Genomic DNA, 16,656 nt, shown 5'->3' with positions numbered 1-16,656 from the left:
GCTGGCGCATGCCCATTAGGAGAGCGAGGGTTGAGCAAAGGCTCAAACCTCGGTCTCCTAATGGGCAGGCGGGCGGTGAGTCACCCTGCTCTAAGCCAATTCTGGCGCTGCTGGAGCATCAGCATTGGCTTAGAGGGGTTGCCAACCAGTACTGTTCCTTAGAAGAAGCGCCAACGGGACCCGGCCGAGAAGCAGAGAGGCGCCGCGCGGACCTGGTCTGGTAAGTTTAGCTTAATTTTTTTAATTGTAATCCCCCCCCACCACCCCTGGAGACCTCCTCCCCTCACCCGCTAGTATTGCGAGTAGTGAAACAGTGAACAAACAATGCGCGATGCCTCATTGATTGGTTTTTATCAGTGTTTGATACAGCGCTAAGAAACCCAGAGGCAGCAGAGCGCTTAACAACAATGATTCACTTAGTGAGAGAGAAGGGATTTTTGTGCAACGTTTGCAGGAGATGATGTAAATACAACAGTGAGTACAAGGCAAGCGAGGGTTACATACACTCGTAGTCCACACCACTACAGCATTAAGGCTCGTAGCCGAGATGTACTTCAGCGAATAGAAGCACTCACGAGTGACGCACGCAGTATGAATGGGAAGATGAGTGAAACAGAAAGGCTTGAAAAGGATATATGCATGTGTGGTGAGCTATCCAGTCGTAGGCATGGAAAAGGTACACAGAAGAGTGAACTGCAGCAATGAAGAGGATGTAGTCATTACAAGAAGTACAAGAGGGTGACACATGTGAACCCTTCATCCTTTTGAGGGAGGTCAAAGCCAGGAGATATTGTTTCTAGCCGCAGTGCATTTAGAAACATATAGTCAGCAGCAACACGTGATAAGGCTGCAAAGCTGAACTATATCATCGGCTCGTCACATGATCAGTGTTTGGGACGGTTGAGTGTCTTGGACTTGAATATTTGAAGTGCGGGGGCAGGAGTGTGGGAAGGGAATTCCAGTTTCAGTGGGCATTTTCTTAGAAGGTGCTGTCGTGGAGACTTTTTTATTAATGCAAGCGGTGTGAGAGGGAGGGTAGGCTTGCTTTTTAAAGTGCAGTTTTTATCCAATAGTTCCAGTTTGTGTGTGAGGTGGATGGTGGGATTTAGGTCCTTGGTTTATATGTGAGACAGTCTGGGGCTTATTCACAAGCCCCTTGCGCCGCCGGGGCGTCACTTTTTCCCATATAAAAAAGTGAGGAACCAGCGGCGCAAGGGGCTTCTCTTATAAGATGATTGACTTCTTGTGCTAATGATTTAAGGGTGTTAAAAATGGAAGTGATTCGGTCACATTTTCTCGTAGGAGTGATCAGCCCGGTTGTAGAGAGGGTTTAGCAGGACATAGGTAGGCCTGCCAATAGATTTCGCAGCCTTAGGTAGGTTGTTTATTGCATGTAGTTTATCTGTGGGAAGGATCGTTAAACTGGTTGGCAATAGGAAGAGCGCATTCTTTTGTATGTTACGTTTTATCCAGAGTGTGTTGGTTTAATATACATATGAAACTAATTTCATATGCAATGATGTGTGAGAACGTGATTTTTGTTTATAGGTCTTTAAGCCTAAACAAATGTTTGTGACTCGTGCTTTATGTGTGTACTTGAAAGAGTTTGAGTGTGTGTTTGTACTTGTGTTGGGGTAAAGTTGATGGATATAAGGATGTTATTACAGATCCTGTCATAATACTTTCGCAAGTGCTTTATCAACCTTCCTGCTTCCTCAAATTTGCTTGAAAATGCTCCATTTATCCACTCTTTTTTCAAAATTTTCTCGGAGGAGTTGTTAGGGCTCGCTTGCTCGCCTCAGTGCAGTACCATGATAACTTTACGCCTCACCACTTTCAAATGTCACCAGCCGCCACTGGGTGTGGGATCCTTTTTGTGGGGTGTTTTGCACTTATCACTGTTTGAAGTGTTGCACAAATATTTTACACATTGCCTCTAAGTTAAGCTTGACTGCTCTATGTCAAGCTACCAGAGGGTTGAGCACAGGATAATTTATGGTTGGCTTGTGCCTCACCCTTACAAGGATTGTGGTTGGTGCCTGACCAGAGCTCACACCCCAGTGAACCAACAACCCAATTTCTCACAGTCAGTTAATAGATTGTAATTTAAAAAAGAAAATCTTCATTGGTAATGATATTTTAGTTGTCAACACTTCAGTTATGATATGTGTGTGGTGTGTTACATATTGAATTGGTTATGATAGTGTTTGTTACTTTGTTTTTTTCAATATTTGGGGATTTTAGATATTTTAAAGGCAATACTTTTGTAGTCAATATTTGTTTTTTTTATTTTTAAGTATAAGATCACAATACTTTTGTGATTAATTGTTTTGGTACTATTTCTGTATTTTGACATTGTTGTTCTTGACATTTTGTCATAGAGCCTCTCAGAGGAATGGTTTCTAGCTTCCAGGCAGAAGGCTTCCCCACAGTGCTGTAGTTGGAAAGTGAAAGTGAAAATCCCTGGCCTTCAGCAGAGCCTTTGCTGAGAGAGATGTTTGAGCAACATTTGTTCTTTTATGACATTGGGACCGGTGACCAGTGTTTTGTTTACTCTTTTTCTACTTTTGAATCTGGAAATTAATCACAGACATGAAGCTAAAGACGTACAAAGCCTGTGGAACAATAATTCTGCTGTCCTCCACTGGTAATAGGTCTATTGGAGAGACCCTTAATTGCTCCTTCAGCATCTCCAACCTCTTCTATGTGAGGTTCTCATACCCTCCACTGACAATCAGGCATCTTCAATTAGACCTTACACACAGTTATCTCACCATCAGTGGTAATTAACTGTCTTCCAGATACTGCCAGTACGTCCTTCAATATCTCATGGTATGTAGAAACACAACGCTCTGGCAAATACTCCTATTTTCCAGAAGGTCCCTGAATATCACTTAACTATGCTGTAGAGACCAAGGGCCATATTTCTCATTATTCCATGCAATGCAGCAAGATACCTTGCTGTGCTGTGTTACACTGCATGGAAGGGAGAAGGCAGGAATGTGCCATATCTATTACAATATGGCTCATTCCTGCTCTCTGGCTGTGCTGGTACATAAACTGCTGCCTAGAGCCAACACAGGCACCTTTACACCATGGTGCAAACGTGCCTGTGTTTCAAGCAGGATCGTCTTTTTTGCAGAGAGACACACCTTCTTGCACCAAAACAATCTTTTGAGGTTTTTTCATCTTTCTACGTGTGCTGCAGAATGCAGCTCAAGTAGAAATGTGAAAAAAGGAGAACAAATAAAGATATATTTCCTTGTTATGCCTCCCCTGGGAAGGTGTAGCATTCTGAAACATTCCCAAGTCTGCCAGTGCTGGTAAATCTGGGAATACTTCAGAATACATGGGTTGATGCAGGAGAAGACCCATGCCCCACCCATTGAACACCATGATAAATATGCCCCCAGGTGCCTGCCTTTAAACAACCTTGGATATCTTTCAAACACCTTTTTCCAGCTTCAGACATTCCGCTCCAGATCTAAAAGTTACTCAGTATGCTCTCAGAGAATCTTAAGCTAAGCCAGACTTCCGACACCCTTTTCTGGCCATTATTTACCTTGCCCTTTCCGTGGCATATCTTCAGAAACCCCCAATATGTTATTATATTCCACCAGGTTTTCACACAAACATTTGCAGGCTGTCTTCACACATTACATGCAAGTCTTTGGAGACCCTCACGTATCTAATAACAACTCTGACTCTCCCATAAGACACCTCCTAACTACTTTCAGAAATCATGGACTTGTCCTCAGAAACACCAGCAGGCTATTCGCCTGTTGATTGACCTCCCCATTTGGCCCATAGCCAGTCCTGGCTTTTCCTGATCCTGCCTTCAGACACCATTTGTGGTAGATAAAAACCCAAGTGTGCTCTCAGACACCTTTAATATACTCTTAGAATCTATGAGAGTGCATTCAGAGACTATTATTTTGGCCCTACCTTCACCTGGGCCTTAAATGTTTCCAATCCACCCGCAGAAATACTTGGGTGCCCTCAACAGGCCTTGACCCTGCTTCAGTTACCCCAACTCTGTCTTGGACACGTCTAGCACAACCTCATAAAGACCATTGTTTCATCCTCAGACAGCCACAACCAGGTGCAGGGCTCAAGTTCAGACACTAATCAGGAGGGCTTTTAAGAGCATCTTTCATTATCCAGACAATCATAGTTGATCTTAAGGAACCACTTTAGCTGGCTTTCATAGACCTCAGAGATGTGGTCCTTAACTAACCAAAAATGTCCTGTCTTCAGTGACTGGTGAGGGAGGTTGCTCCCCTTCCTATCCACCTTCAATTTACTGCCATCCCAGGAGAACAGTGCTGCAGCTGCAACACTAAAATGAGTGGACAGATGGGCAATCTTGAGAGCAAAAAGAGTGTTAATCTAAACCATCTGACAATAGAACACGGAACAATTTGGACCAATTTGCAAACAATAACAAAGAAGATTGTTTTATGAAATAAAGTATTGAAAAATTAAAGTATTCCTCTGTATTTTAATCTTAGTTATGTTTTGGTTAATTTCTTGCATTATTATTGTCACACTGAACACATTTCATGTGGTATTATTAGTGTCACACTGCAATCTCTGAATAACGTGATATGCTTTCTGTTGTGTATTTTTATTTGTTCATCCATTATGCATCATTTGTATTTTTATGATTTAAATGTGTTTTAAAACCATCTTTATTGGCATTTTGCATAAACAAAAAGCATCTTACATAAAGTATGCTGTATCTCCAAAACTAGGGCGCATAATAAGTCTTAGATGTACAACATATGCTGAGGGGAGGTTGTGCATGACCCAGTCATGTTTTTCTGACACAATAACCGCAAAGAAAACATATTGAAAAATATATTCCTGAAACCCTGGCCAAGATTCTAAAAGGTGTCACGGAACACAGTGCAGCAGCCAAAAACATTGTGCTGTTTTGAGTTACAGGGAGGCAGCAGGAGAGCCTCATATTCACAGAGATATGGTTCTCTCCTCCGCTCTCCCTAGCGCAGCTCCGTTTCCAGCTGCCATGCGCCAGGCACACACCTTAGTGTTATAGTCCTAGGGTACATGTCTGGGTCGACCATAGGTTTTGTACAAGAAAGGTGCCCTTCCTGTACAAAATTCTATGTCTAGGCAAGTGAAAAACCTTTTCCTACTTTGTATGTGTGCTGTGCAGTGCAGCAGGCATGCATGGTTGGAAAAGAAAGGAGAAGTGAAAACATGTCTCCTTTTAATTTCTGCTTTTCAGCCTGTTACATTTTAGAGCTTATCCCTGTCTACTAATATTAGTAGATGGGGTTTAGAATGGGTGGTTGCACGGAACGCCCATGTATCACCCATGTAATGCCCCCTTGATGCAAAGTAATGCAAAGCAGTGTCTGGCGCTGCTTTGCGTTACTCTTAGGTACTTTCCAGCACAAAACAAGTTTTACACTGGAAAGCAAATCAGGATAAAAGCATTTTGTGCTGGTTAGCATCACTTTTGTGACTAACCCTGTGCAAAAGGTTGAGAATCTCCCCCCTTGTGTGTATGTCCCACAGTCACTTCCTGCTTTTTTAGGTATCATTGAGAAAAGGGAGCCACTGCACATGAACTCAGAGGTAGAGACCAACAGCAGCATTTGTGTGACCTGCTGGGCCTATAACACTCTTTGGCATTTTTGAAAGCTAGAGATGTACCAGACAAAACACAAGTCCAGGTGAGATTTTCATGATGGTAACTGAGTATTACAATGATCTAGATCAGTGGTTCTCAACCTATGGTCCTGGGACCCTAGGAAGTCTGTAAAGCCTACACAGACTGCTAAGAAAATTAAATCATATTAATAGATTAATAAAGTTTATATAAATAAAGAAGCAAAATGCTACATTGAACATTTTAAAATGTTCTGTAAATGTGAGGAATAAGAATTAAGTTGGTGTCCTCATATTGACTAAGAGCAGTGCAAGTGCATCAAGCAGAATATAGAGAATATAGTACGGATAATGGTTGGTCTCAATTAAATTTAGAAAGGCTCCAACTTTCCCATTAAAATGTAAAATTACAGCTGTTTTAAAGTTGTTTTTCAATTAAATAAAATACTTCATCATTTGTGTATTTGTTTGATTAATACCTATCAGTGCATTGTTTCTGTATATTTTATGTATTGGCTTGTGGTTCAAATCTTTGAAAATGCTTAGATCAGAGTCCCCGACTTCCATTAATGACTCAGTGGGGGTTCAATAATAATTTGTGGTTGTCCTGGGTTCTAATATAGAATATGTGGGGGTCTACAGAAGTTAAAAGGTTATGAACCACTGGTTTCGATTATTTATATGTGAATGTTTCCAGGTGACAGCCTCTGCCCTGCAGGTAAGAGCAATAAGGCGGTGGAGCCGGGTGGAAGTGTGGGGGGGGGGGGGTTTCGACAATGAGGAAAAATGAAATAAATAAATAATTTTTCCTCATTGTCTGTCGAAATACCCCCAGTCTCCCCTCCTCCCCCGCCTGCGCTCTTACCTGACTATCTTGAAAATCTTTGAATTGAACATCCCTTGTAGTCCAACGTTGGACTCTCTTGACCTGAGCCAACCAGATGCCTTCTGGAATTATAACATAAAATTGATCCCCCGCGCACGTCTCAGGAGGCGATATTCCTGATGGTTTAAAGACCAGAGCACAGGCCACTGGGCGACTGCTAATAGATACCTTCCAGGGTATATCTCAGAGTGACAGCCCTGACACAGCGATGGAGTATGGAGACACGCAGCAGCACGTTGCGGAAAGCTTTCTGCTGGTGAAAAATCTATAGCAACAGAAACTACTTTATGTAAAAGATGAACAAGACGAGATCTATTATAAAAAGACACACTTTATCAAACTGAAATACTAACGTCTTAGTGGAAGAAGGACTGCGGCAAAACATACAGCCCAAAGATGCTTGTTTTGCATTTTCTTTCCATCTCTGAATCAACATTTTTTTAAAAAAATTAAAAACTGAGATATTATCTAGATGGATGGTAAAAATGTCGCATTTAAAAAATAGTTGAAAGGGGAGAAAATAAGTGATTTGTTTTTATCTTCACTCGCCTTCATAATGCAAAGTAAGTAACACGGAGCGTGAGTAATAGAGAGCAGGAAGAAAATCCCGATAAAGGACTGAATAATAGCACGTCAAAATATGCAAGACTGATTCTTTGGTGTTATTTCCCAGAGGAATTTGCATTTATCTAATCAATCACCGTGAGGCGGGAAGGACTGTATACTGGCAGGCAAGAAAACGGGCAACGGAGAGTAAATTCGAGTTTGTAATATCATTTGGGAGGGTGTAATGTTCATTCAATTCTCTCTATTTTGTTTCTACTCTGGACTGCACGGACCCAATGATCCATTTTCACCTGTGCACGCTCTTTTCATCATCCGGGTGATTTTGCTTCTCCCCGTCTTCCTTCTGTGCATCTCTCTGTCTAGTGTTATTTACCTTCCTTGCTTTTTCTAATATTCTAGATCTTTTTACTTCACTTCAATTCTCTCAATTATTTTATCTTTCTCTCTGATTCCTTCAACAACTACTTATTATTCTTCTCCTTCCGGTTCAGTGGGGACATTTCAAAGTCTAAGGTGCAGCAGAAGGCAGAACAGCTTTACTGTTCTCTTATGAATGCCCATGCCAGGACCAGTGGTGGCCGGCATGGCTCGTCGGTGGAAGGGCACGTGCATGGGTGTTGTGGGTGCAGGAGGGTTACACAGGGGTTATGGGTGGATCGTGCTCTGCCCAAGGGGCAGAGTCATACAACACAGCAAATTGTACTGATTTAACTTAGTCTAGATTTACTAAGCCACTCAGGGCCCTGCAGGTTGCCCTTGTGTTAGAAATGGGAGGGGGGGAGGGCATATTTACAAGCCACTTTTTGTGGGGCAGCAAAATGTGCCCCGACGGCACATTTTGCTGCCACATATTTACAAGGATATGTTAAGCCACCCTGCATGGCTTTTTGTGTCTTTGTAAATATGGCTCCTTTTCAAGCAGTACTTTGCTTACTGTGGGTGTTCCCAAGCAACACCCATGGAACCTGACACATTTTCAGATTTAAGAGCAATCGTAAACCTGGATATGCCTCCAAATGCTACGCCTCCCAAGTGAGGCACAGGGAGGAGAAATGGTTTAATTTCTCCTTGTTTTTCTTGCATCATACAGCACACATTGAAAGAGGAAAACACCTTTCATTATAGTTTTTGTACAGGAGTCACTTTCTTGTAAATAAAGCCCGGGGTCTCCAGTTGGCAGTGGTTTGCACCATGTCTAAGTAGAGACCCTTACTCTAGTCAGGGTAAGGGAGTCACACAGCTAAGATAACCCCTGCTCACTCCCTTGGAAGTTTGGCACAAGCAGTCAGACTTATTTCAGAGGCAATGTGTATAGAATGTGTACGCACGCACACAGAAACACAGAGAAAACACTACAAAAGGAATCCACACCAGTTTAGGAAAATAGCCAATATATATATATATATATATATATATATTCACTTAAAAAACCATAGGTTTCACACATGTTATAGTTAGCTGGACATTTCACTCGTAAAAAACCAATGAAATTGCCCCGTTTTAGTTAGTGCAGGCAACTATAACTCACGCGACCGCAATCCTCTGCTGATGACGTCAGATATTACATCACTGTATTTAGACACTTATTTACCCATGTCTTCTTCCATTAATCTTTAGCTATACATATATTACAAATATTTATTTTTCATAAAGACACATATGTCATCAGTGATTTTTTTTTTTTTTATTAAACAATTTTTATTAGTTTTTCCCAACGTAGAACAGCATGAAGTCCACATTACATTCAGTATTCCTGCGAAGGATAACCAGGCCATGGGAACAATATCAAAGACAGTAAGCTCGCAACAAAACCAGTCTAAACCCCCCACCCCACTCCCTCTCTACCCCCACCCCCCCTTGCCAGTGTGCCCGCCACGGGTTCTCCATCCAATGGGGTGTAAGGTGCCCCACGCAACTAGGGAGCTAAACTCGGAATCAGAGGGCGAACCCCACCCACGTTTCCAAAAGTACCAAAGGCTGTACTCTACCCCTCACATGCATACCACCCTGAAGCCGGACCACCATGCACAACATGATAAATTTGCACAAATAGCGATAGCCCCCGTGGAATATTCAGGCAGTCCCCTCCTGGGCAGTCTCCCCGGGAGTCCCAGCAGGTCCCTCCACACTCCTCCCAGGCCGGGCCGCGCCCGCCTGGCCCTCACCCCCCTCCTCCCGGTCCCCCAAGCGGCGAAGCTCCTCCACCAGCGCCACCCATGCCCCGGCAGCCTCTTGCGCTTTGTCATTGGAAGTACGTCTAGCCAGCTGTAGGCGAAGCGTCCCTTCAGTTCCCGCCCAGGCCAGGAAGCTCACCCTCCACCTCCGAACACTCGGCCCCGTTCTTGCCTTCCAGTGCATGGTAAGCTCCCTCTTCGCCATTATCAGCCCCAGATCGATAAATTTGCTCGTGATTTTTGTACGGGGGGTATGTGGGAACCAAAGCAGAAGGCAAGTTCCCATGTCCACTGTCAACACTCGGTCAGTCACGCGATTCAGGCACGCCACCACATCCGTCCAGTAAGAGCCCAACCCCGGGCAGGACCAGAACATATGGCCGAAATCAGCCCCCTCCGCGTGGCACCGGGGGCAGCCCGACGAGGAGCCCCCAAAATATTGCAGAATCTTCACCGGGGTTAAGTGGGCCCTGTGAAGAGTATAGAATTGAACCAATTGAAATCTAGCGTTGCGCGTGCCCTTCCAAGGTCGTTGCAGCAACTGCAACCACGTCGTCTCCGAGATAGGCCTGGCAAGGTCTCCCTCCCACCGCTCCCGCAGGGTCGTCAGGGGCGCGAGCCTCTCCGTGGAGAGCCGCCCGTAGAGGCAGGTGATGGCCTTCACGGTACCCGCCGCCATCACGACGTACTGGCATCCCAGGGACGTCGGGGGTTCCGACAGCCCCGTCCGCCAGTGTTTCCGAATCCCAGCCACCAGAGCCGAGTGGAGGAGATAATCCCCCCTGGGCAAATCAAAATCCCTCTGCAACTCGTGGAACGGCAACAAAGCTCCGTCACGATAGAGATCGCCAAGCATGTGAACCCCTCGGACCTCCCAACCTGCCAACGCCGACCAGTCTCCGCCATGAGGGAGAGCCGTGCACATGCCCAACGGAATCTCCGGGGCATATAGGGTCGCAAAGCCCGCTCGTCTCTGGCTACGGAGCCAGCAGAGCCGAAGCGTGCGCTCCTCTAGCGTGAGTTGATCCAACCAGAGCCTTTGCTGCAATAGTATGAATGACAGTACATGCCGAGGGATAATCCTACCCTGCGGGCCCTCCGGGCCTCTGAACTCGCGTGCCACAGCCTGTGTGAGGCACTGCAACTGCGCCGCCAGGTAGTACCATTCGAAGTCCGGGACCGCCAGCCCCCCCTCCACCCTCGGTCTCATCAAGGTGTTCAACGCCACCCGACGTCTGCCCGCGCCCCAAAGAAACCCCGTTATCAGCGCCAGAAGCGTCTTAAAAAAGGAGGCCGGGATCCAGATCGGCAAGGTGCGGAAGAAATAGAGCAATCGCGGTAGCGCCACCATTTTCAGCAGCGCTATTCGGCCGGCCACCGACAACGGGAGGGTGCTCCAAAACGCCATACTCCCCTTGAGTCCCCTTAGCGCTCCACCCACATTGCCTTCGAAGAGATCAGCAGGAGCGTGAAAGATGCGGACACCCAGGTAAGGCAGGCAAGCAGGTTCCCAGCGGAGGTCCGCAAGGGCCGCAGGGGCCCGGGTCCCAGGAGACAGAGGAAACAGGCAAGTCTTGGCCCAATTAACACGCAGCCCTGAAAAGGAGCCGAACTCCCGAAGCAGGAGTCTGGCGCCACGCAGAGAACCCCGCGCATCCGCCAAATACAGCAAGAGGTCATCCGCGTATAAGGAGATGTAGTGTGGCTCTCCACGCAACTGAACCCCCTCGTAAGACCGCCCCTGACGGGCATGCGCTGCCAAGGGCTCTATCGCCAGGGCAAACAAAAGAGGGGATAACGAACAGCCCTGCCGAGTGCCTCTCTCCACCCGACAGGCAGCCGAGATGGTACGCCCCGTGCGGACTCTAGCCATGGCAGATCGGTATAACAATCTGGTCCAGCGCACGAAGTGGTCACCCAGGCCGAACCCCCTCAGCACCCGAAACAGATACGGCCACTCCACGCTATCGAATGCCTTTTCGATATCCACCGACAGTACCACGGCTTCCGGAGAGCCCTCCCCCTACATATGTCATCAGTGATGTAATATCTGACGTCATCAGCAGAGGATTGCGGTCGCGTGAGTTATAGTTGCCTGCACTAACTATAACGGGGGAATTTCATTGGTTTTTTACGAGTGAAATGTCCAGCTAACTATAACATGTGTGAAACCTATGGTTTTTTAAGTGAATTTGCAAGGTTTTTTAAATGCTAATTCGTAACTATAACGTGTGTGAAACCTATGGTTTTTTCAGTGAATTTGTACGGTTTTTCAAATGCTAAGTTATGTATTTATACATTGTTTTTTCAGGTTTTTCAACGTGCGTGCACGGTGCTCTTCGCGCACCGAGCGCGCGCGGTGGGCGCTCGGTGCGCTTCGCGCACCGAGCACCCACGGTTCGCACCGAGCGATTTAAAAAAAAAAATAAAAAAATGTTTTCTCCCTTGGGGGTCCTTCTGTGAACCCCCTGACCAAGGCTAGGGGGTCAGGAACTGTCCACTCTGCCCCCTTTTCACGTTCTCCACCTTTTTTTTTCACCCCCTCATACTGCGAGAGACGAAATGGCGGCCGACACTTCCTGGTTTCGACCGATTCGAATGTTTACCGACATCTAACAACCAAACAGAATTGCGCTCGCGCACGGCAGGGTGCGCGCACAGTGTGCGCACTGTGCGCGCGTATAGATATTGATATGCTTTTAAATGCTATTTTTTCAGGAAATACTGAACAGATTTACACCAGACCTGCAAAAGGCACTTCCTTGACCTTATGGCTACCTCTCTGCCAAATTTCACGTAATTCTGTTCAGCCGTTCGTGCTGTAGCTGCTACTAAAGGTCCTATGGAAAAACGCATGGGGAAAATGCGTTTTGGGACCCCCCCCTTTTTCTCGGTCCCCGCTTGAAGAATCACCCCGAGACTTTCAGAGTAGGAGCTGCACGGAGCGCCCCATTTGTTTTGAAAATTTTGCGAGGACTCATCAACCGGCGCCAAAGTTATTCAAAATAGAATTTTGAGATTTCCTATGGAAACTAGGTTGTAACTATAACTATCTACTGGCGACCGTCAGTAGATAATATATATATATATATATATATATATATATATATATATATATATATATATATATATATATATACACACAAAAGAGTTACCCCCTTGGACGAGCCACAACACAGGTACGTTTATTTCATCGTTTATTTCTGGAAGCTGCAACATGGAAGGCAGCAGCCACTGGGCGGGTGCCACGAGTATAAGAAAAGTGCCCGACATGCTTTGCGTTTGTCTAATCACCCGGCCTTTGAAAAAGTGAGCTTCATCACGAAACGCGTCAGGCAATTGAACTTTTACGAGATGCCTGCCTTCCATGTTGCAGCTTCCAGAAATAAACGATGAAATAAACCTACCTGTGTTGTGGCTCGTCCAAGGGGGTAACTCTTTTGTGCGGATATATATATATATATATATATATATATTCCGGTTCAGTGGGGACATTTCAAAGTCTAAGGTGCAGCAGAAGGCAGAACAGCTTTACTGTTCTCTTATGAATGCCCATGCCAGGACCAGTGGTGGCCGGCATGGCTCGTCGGTGGAAGGGCACGTGCATGGGTGTTGTGGGTGCAGGAGGGTTACACAGGGGTTATGGGTGGCTCGTGCTCTGCCCAAGGGGCAGAGTCATACAACACAGCAAATTGTACTGATTTAACTTAGTCTAGATTTACTAAGCCACTCAGGGCCCTGCAGGTTGCCCTTGTGTTAGAAATGGGAGGGGGGGAGGGCATATTTACAAGCCACTTTTTGTGGGGCAGCAAAATGTGCCCCGGCGGCACATTTTGCTGCCACATATTTACAAGGATATGTTAAGCCACCCTGCATGGCTTTTTGTGTCTTTGTAAATATGGCTCCTTTTCAAGCAGTACTTTGCATGAAAGGGGCATTCCATGGGTGTTGCTGTGGGTGTTCCCAAGCAACACCCATTGAACCTGACACTTTTTCAGATTTAAGAGCAATCGTAAACCTGGATATGCGTCCAAATGCTACGCCTCCCAAGTAAGGCACAGGGAGGAGAAATGGTTTAATTTCTCCTTGTTTTTCTTGCATCATACAGCACACATTGAAAGAGGAAAACACCTTTCATTATAGTTTTTGTACAGGAGTCACTTTCTTGTAAATAAAGCCCGGGGTCTCCAGTTGGCAGTGGTTTGCACCATGTCTAAGTAGAGACCCTTACTCTAGTCAGGGTAAGGGAGTCACACAGCTAAGATAACCCCTGCTCACTCCCTTGGAAGTTTGGCACAAGCAGTCAGACTTATTTCAGAGGCAATGTGTATAGAATGTGTACGCACGCACACAGAAACACAGAGAAAACACTACAAAAGGAATCCACACCAGTTTAGGAAAATAGCCAATATATATATATATATATATATATTCACTTAAAAAACCATAGGTTTCACACATGTTATAGTTAGCTGGACATTTCACTCGTAAAAAACCAATGAAATTGCCCCGTTTTAGTTAGTGCAGGCAACTATAACTCACGCGACCGCAATCCTCTGCTGATGACGTCAGATATTACATCACTGTATTTAGACACTTATTTACCCATGTCTTCTTCCATTAATCTTTAGCTATACATATATTACAAATATTTATTTTTCATAAAGTCACATATGTCATCAGTGATTTTTTTTTTTTTTATTAAACAATTTTTATTAGTTTTTCCCAACGTAGAACAGCATGAAGTCCACATTACATTCAGTATTCCTGTGAAGGATAACCAGGCCATGGGAACAATATCAAAGACAGTAAGCTCGCAACAAAACCAGTCTAAACCCCCCACCCCACTCCCTCTCTACCCCCACCCCCCCTTGCCAGTGTGCCCGCCACGGGTTCTCCATCCAATGGGGTGTAAGGTTCCCCACGCAACTAGGGAGCTAAACTCAGAATCAGAGGGCGAACCCCACCCACGTTTCCAAAAGTACCAAAGGCTGTACTCTACCCCTCACATGCATACCACCCTGAAGCCGGACCACCATGCACAACATGATAAATTTGCACAAATAGCGATAGCCCCCGTGGAATATTCAGGCAGTCCCCTCCTGGGCAGTCTCCCCGGGAGTCCCAGCAGGTCCCTCCACACTCCTCCCAGGCCGGGCCGCGCCCGCCTGGCCCTCACCCCCCTCCTCCCGGTCCCCCAAGCGGCGAAGCTCCTCCACCAGCACCCCCCATGCCCCGGCAGCCTCTTGCGCTTTGTCATTGGAAGTACGTCTAGCCAGCTGTAGGCGAAGCGTCCCTTCAGTTCCCGCCCAGGCCAGGAAGCTCACCCTCCACCTCCGAACACTCGGCCCCGTTCTTGCCTTCCAGTGCATGGTAAGCTCCCTCTTCGCCATTATCAGCCCCAGATCGATAAATTTGCTCGTGATTTTTGTACGGGGGGTATGTGGGAACCAAAGCAGAAGGCAAGTTCCCATGTCCACTGTCAACACTCGGTCAGTCACGCGATTCAGGCACGCCACCACATCCGTCCAGTAAGAGCCCAACCCCGGGCAGGACCAGAACATATGGCCGAAATCAGCCCCCTCCGCGTGGCACCGGGGGCAGCCCGACGAGGAGCCCCCAAAATATTGCAGAATCTTCACCGGGTTAAGTAGGCCCTGTGAAGAGTATAGAATTGAACCAATTGAAATCTAGCGTTGCGCGTGCCCTTCCAAGGTCGTTGCAGCAACTGCAACCACGTCGTCTCCGAGATAGGCCTGGCAAGGTCTCCCTCCCACCGCTCCCGCAGGGTCGTCAGGGGCGCGAGCCTCTCCGTGGACAGCCGCCCGTAGAGGCAGGTGATGGCCTTCACGGTACCCGCCGCCATCACGACGTACTGGCATCCCAGGGACGTCGGGGGTTCCGACAGCCCCGTCCGCCAGTGTTTCCGAATCCCAGCCACCAGAGCCGAGTGGAGGAGATAATCCCCCCTGGGCAAATCAAAATCCCTCTGCAACTCGTGGAACGGCAACAAAGCTCCGTCACGATAGAGATCGCCAAGCATGTGAACCCCTCGGTCCTCCCAACCTGCCAACGCCGACCAGTCTCCGCCATGAGGGAGAGCCGTGCACATGCCCAACGGAATCTCCGGGGCATATGGGGTCGCAAAGCCCGCTCGTCTCTGGCTACGGAGCCAGCAGAGCCGAAGCGTGCGCTCCTCTAGCGTGAGTTTATCCAACCGGAGCCTTTGCTGCAATAGTATAAATGACAGTACATGCCGAGGGATAATCCTACCCTGCGGGCCCTCCGGGCCTCTGAACTCACGTGCCACAGCCTGTGTGAGGCACTGCAACTGCGCCGCCAGGTAGTACCATTCGATGTCCGGGACCGCCAGCCCCCCCTCCACCCTCGGTCTCATCAAGGTGTTCAACGCCACCCGACATCTGCCCGCGCCCCAAAGAAACCCCGTTATCAGCGCCCGAAGCGTCTTAAAAAAGGAGGCCGGGATCCAGATCGGCAAGGTGCGGAAGAAATAGAGCAATTGCGGTAGCGCCACCATTTTCAGCAGCGCTATTCGGCCGGCCACCGACAACGGGAGGGTGCTCCAAAACGCCATACTCCCCTTGAGTCCCCTTAGCGCTCCACCCACATTGCCCTCGAAGAGATCAGCAGGAGCGTGAAAGATGCGGACACCCAGGTAAGGCAGGCAAGCAGGTTCCCAGCGGAGGTCCGCAAGGGCCGCAGGGGCCCGGGTCCCAGGAGACAGAGGAAACAGGCAAGTCTTGGCCCAATTAACACGCAGCCCTGAAAAGGAGCCGAACTCCCGAAGCAGGAGTCTGGCGCCACGCAGAGAACCCCGCGCATCCGCCAAATACAGCAAGAGGTCATCCGCGTATAAGGAGATGTAGTGTGGCTCTCCACGCAACTGAACCCCCTCGTAAGACCGCCCCTGACGGGCATGCGCTGCCAAGGGCTCTATCGCCAGGGCAAACAAAAGAGGGGATAACGAACAGCCCTGCCGAGTGCCTCTCTCCACCCGACAGGCAGCCGAGATGGTACGCCCCGTGCGGACTCTAGCCACGGCAGATCGGTATAACAATCTGGTCCACCGCATGAAGTGGTCACCCAGGCCGAACCCCCTAAGCACCCGAAACAGATACGGCCACTCCACGCTATCGAATGCCTTTTCGATATCCACCGACAGTACCACGGCGTCCGAAGAGCCCTCCCCTACATATGTCATCAGTGATGTAATATCTGACGTCATCAGCAGAGGATTGCGGTCGCGTGAGTTATAGTTGCCTGCACTAACTATAACGGGGGAATTTCATTGGTTTTTTACGAGTGAAATGTCCAGCTAACTATAACATGTGTGAAACCTATGGTTTTTTTAAGTGAATTTGCAAGGTTTTT

Source organism: Triturus cristatus, chromosome 3_1 (assembly GCF_964204655.1).
Source record: "Triturus cristatus chromosome 3_1, aTriCri1.1, whole genome shotgun sequence".
NCBI lineage: Eukaryota > Metazoa > Chordata > Amphibia > Caudata > Salamandridae > Triturus > Triturus cristatus.
This window is presented reverse-complemented; position numbering follows the sequence as displayed.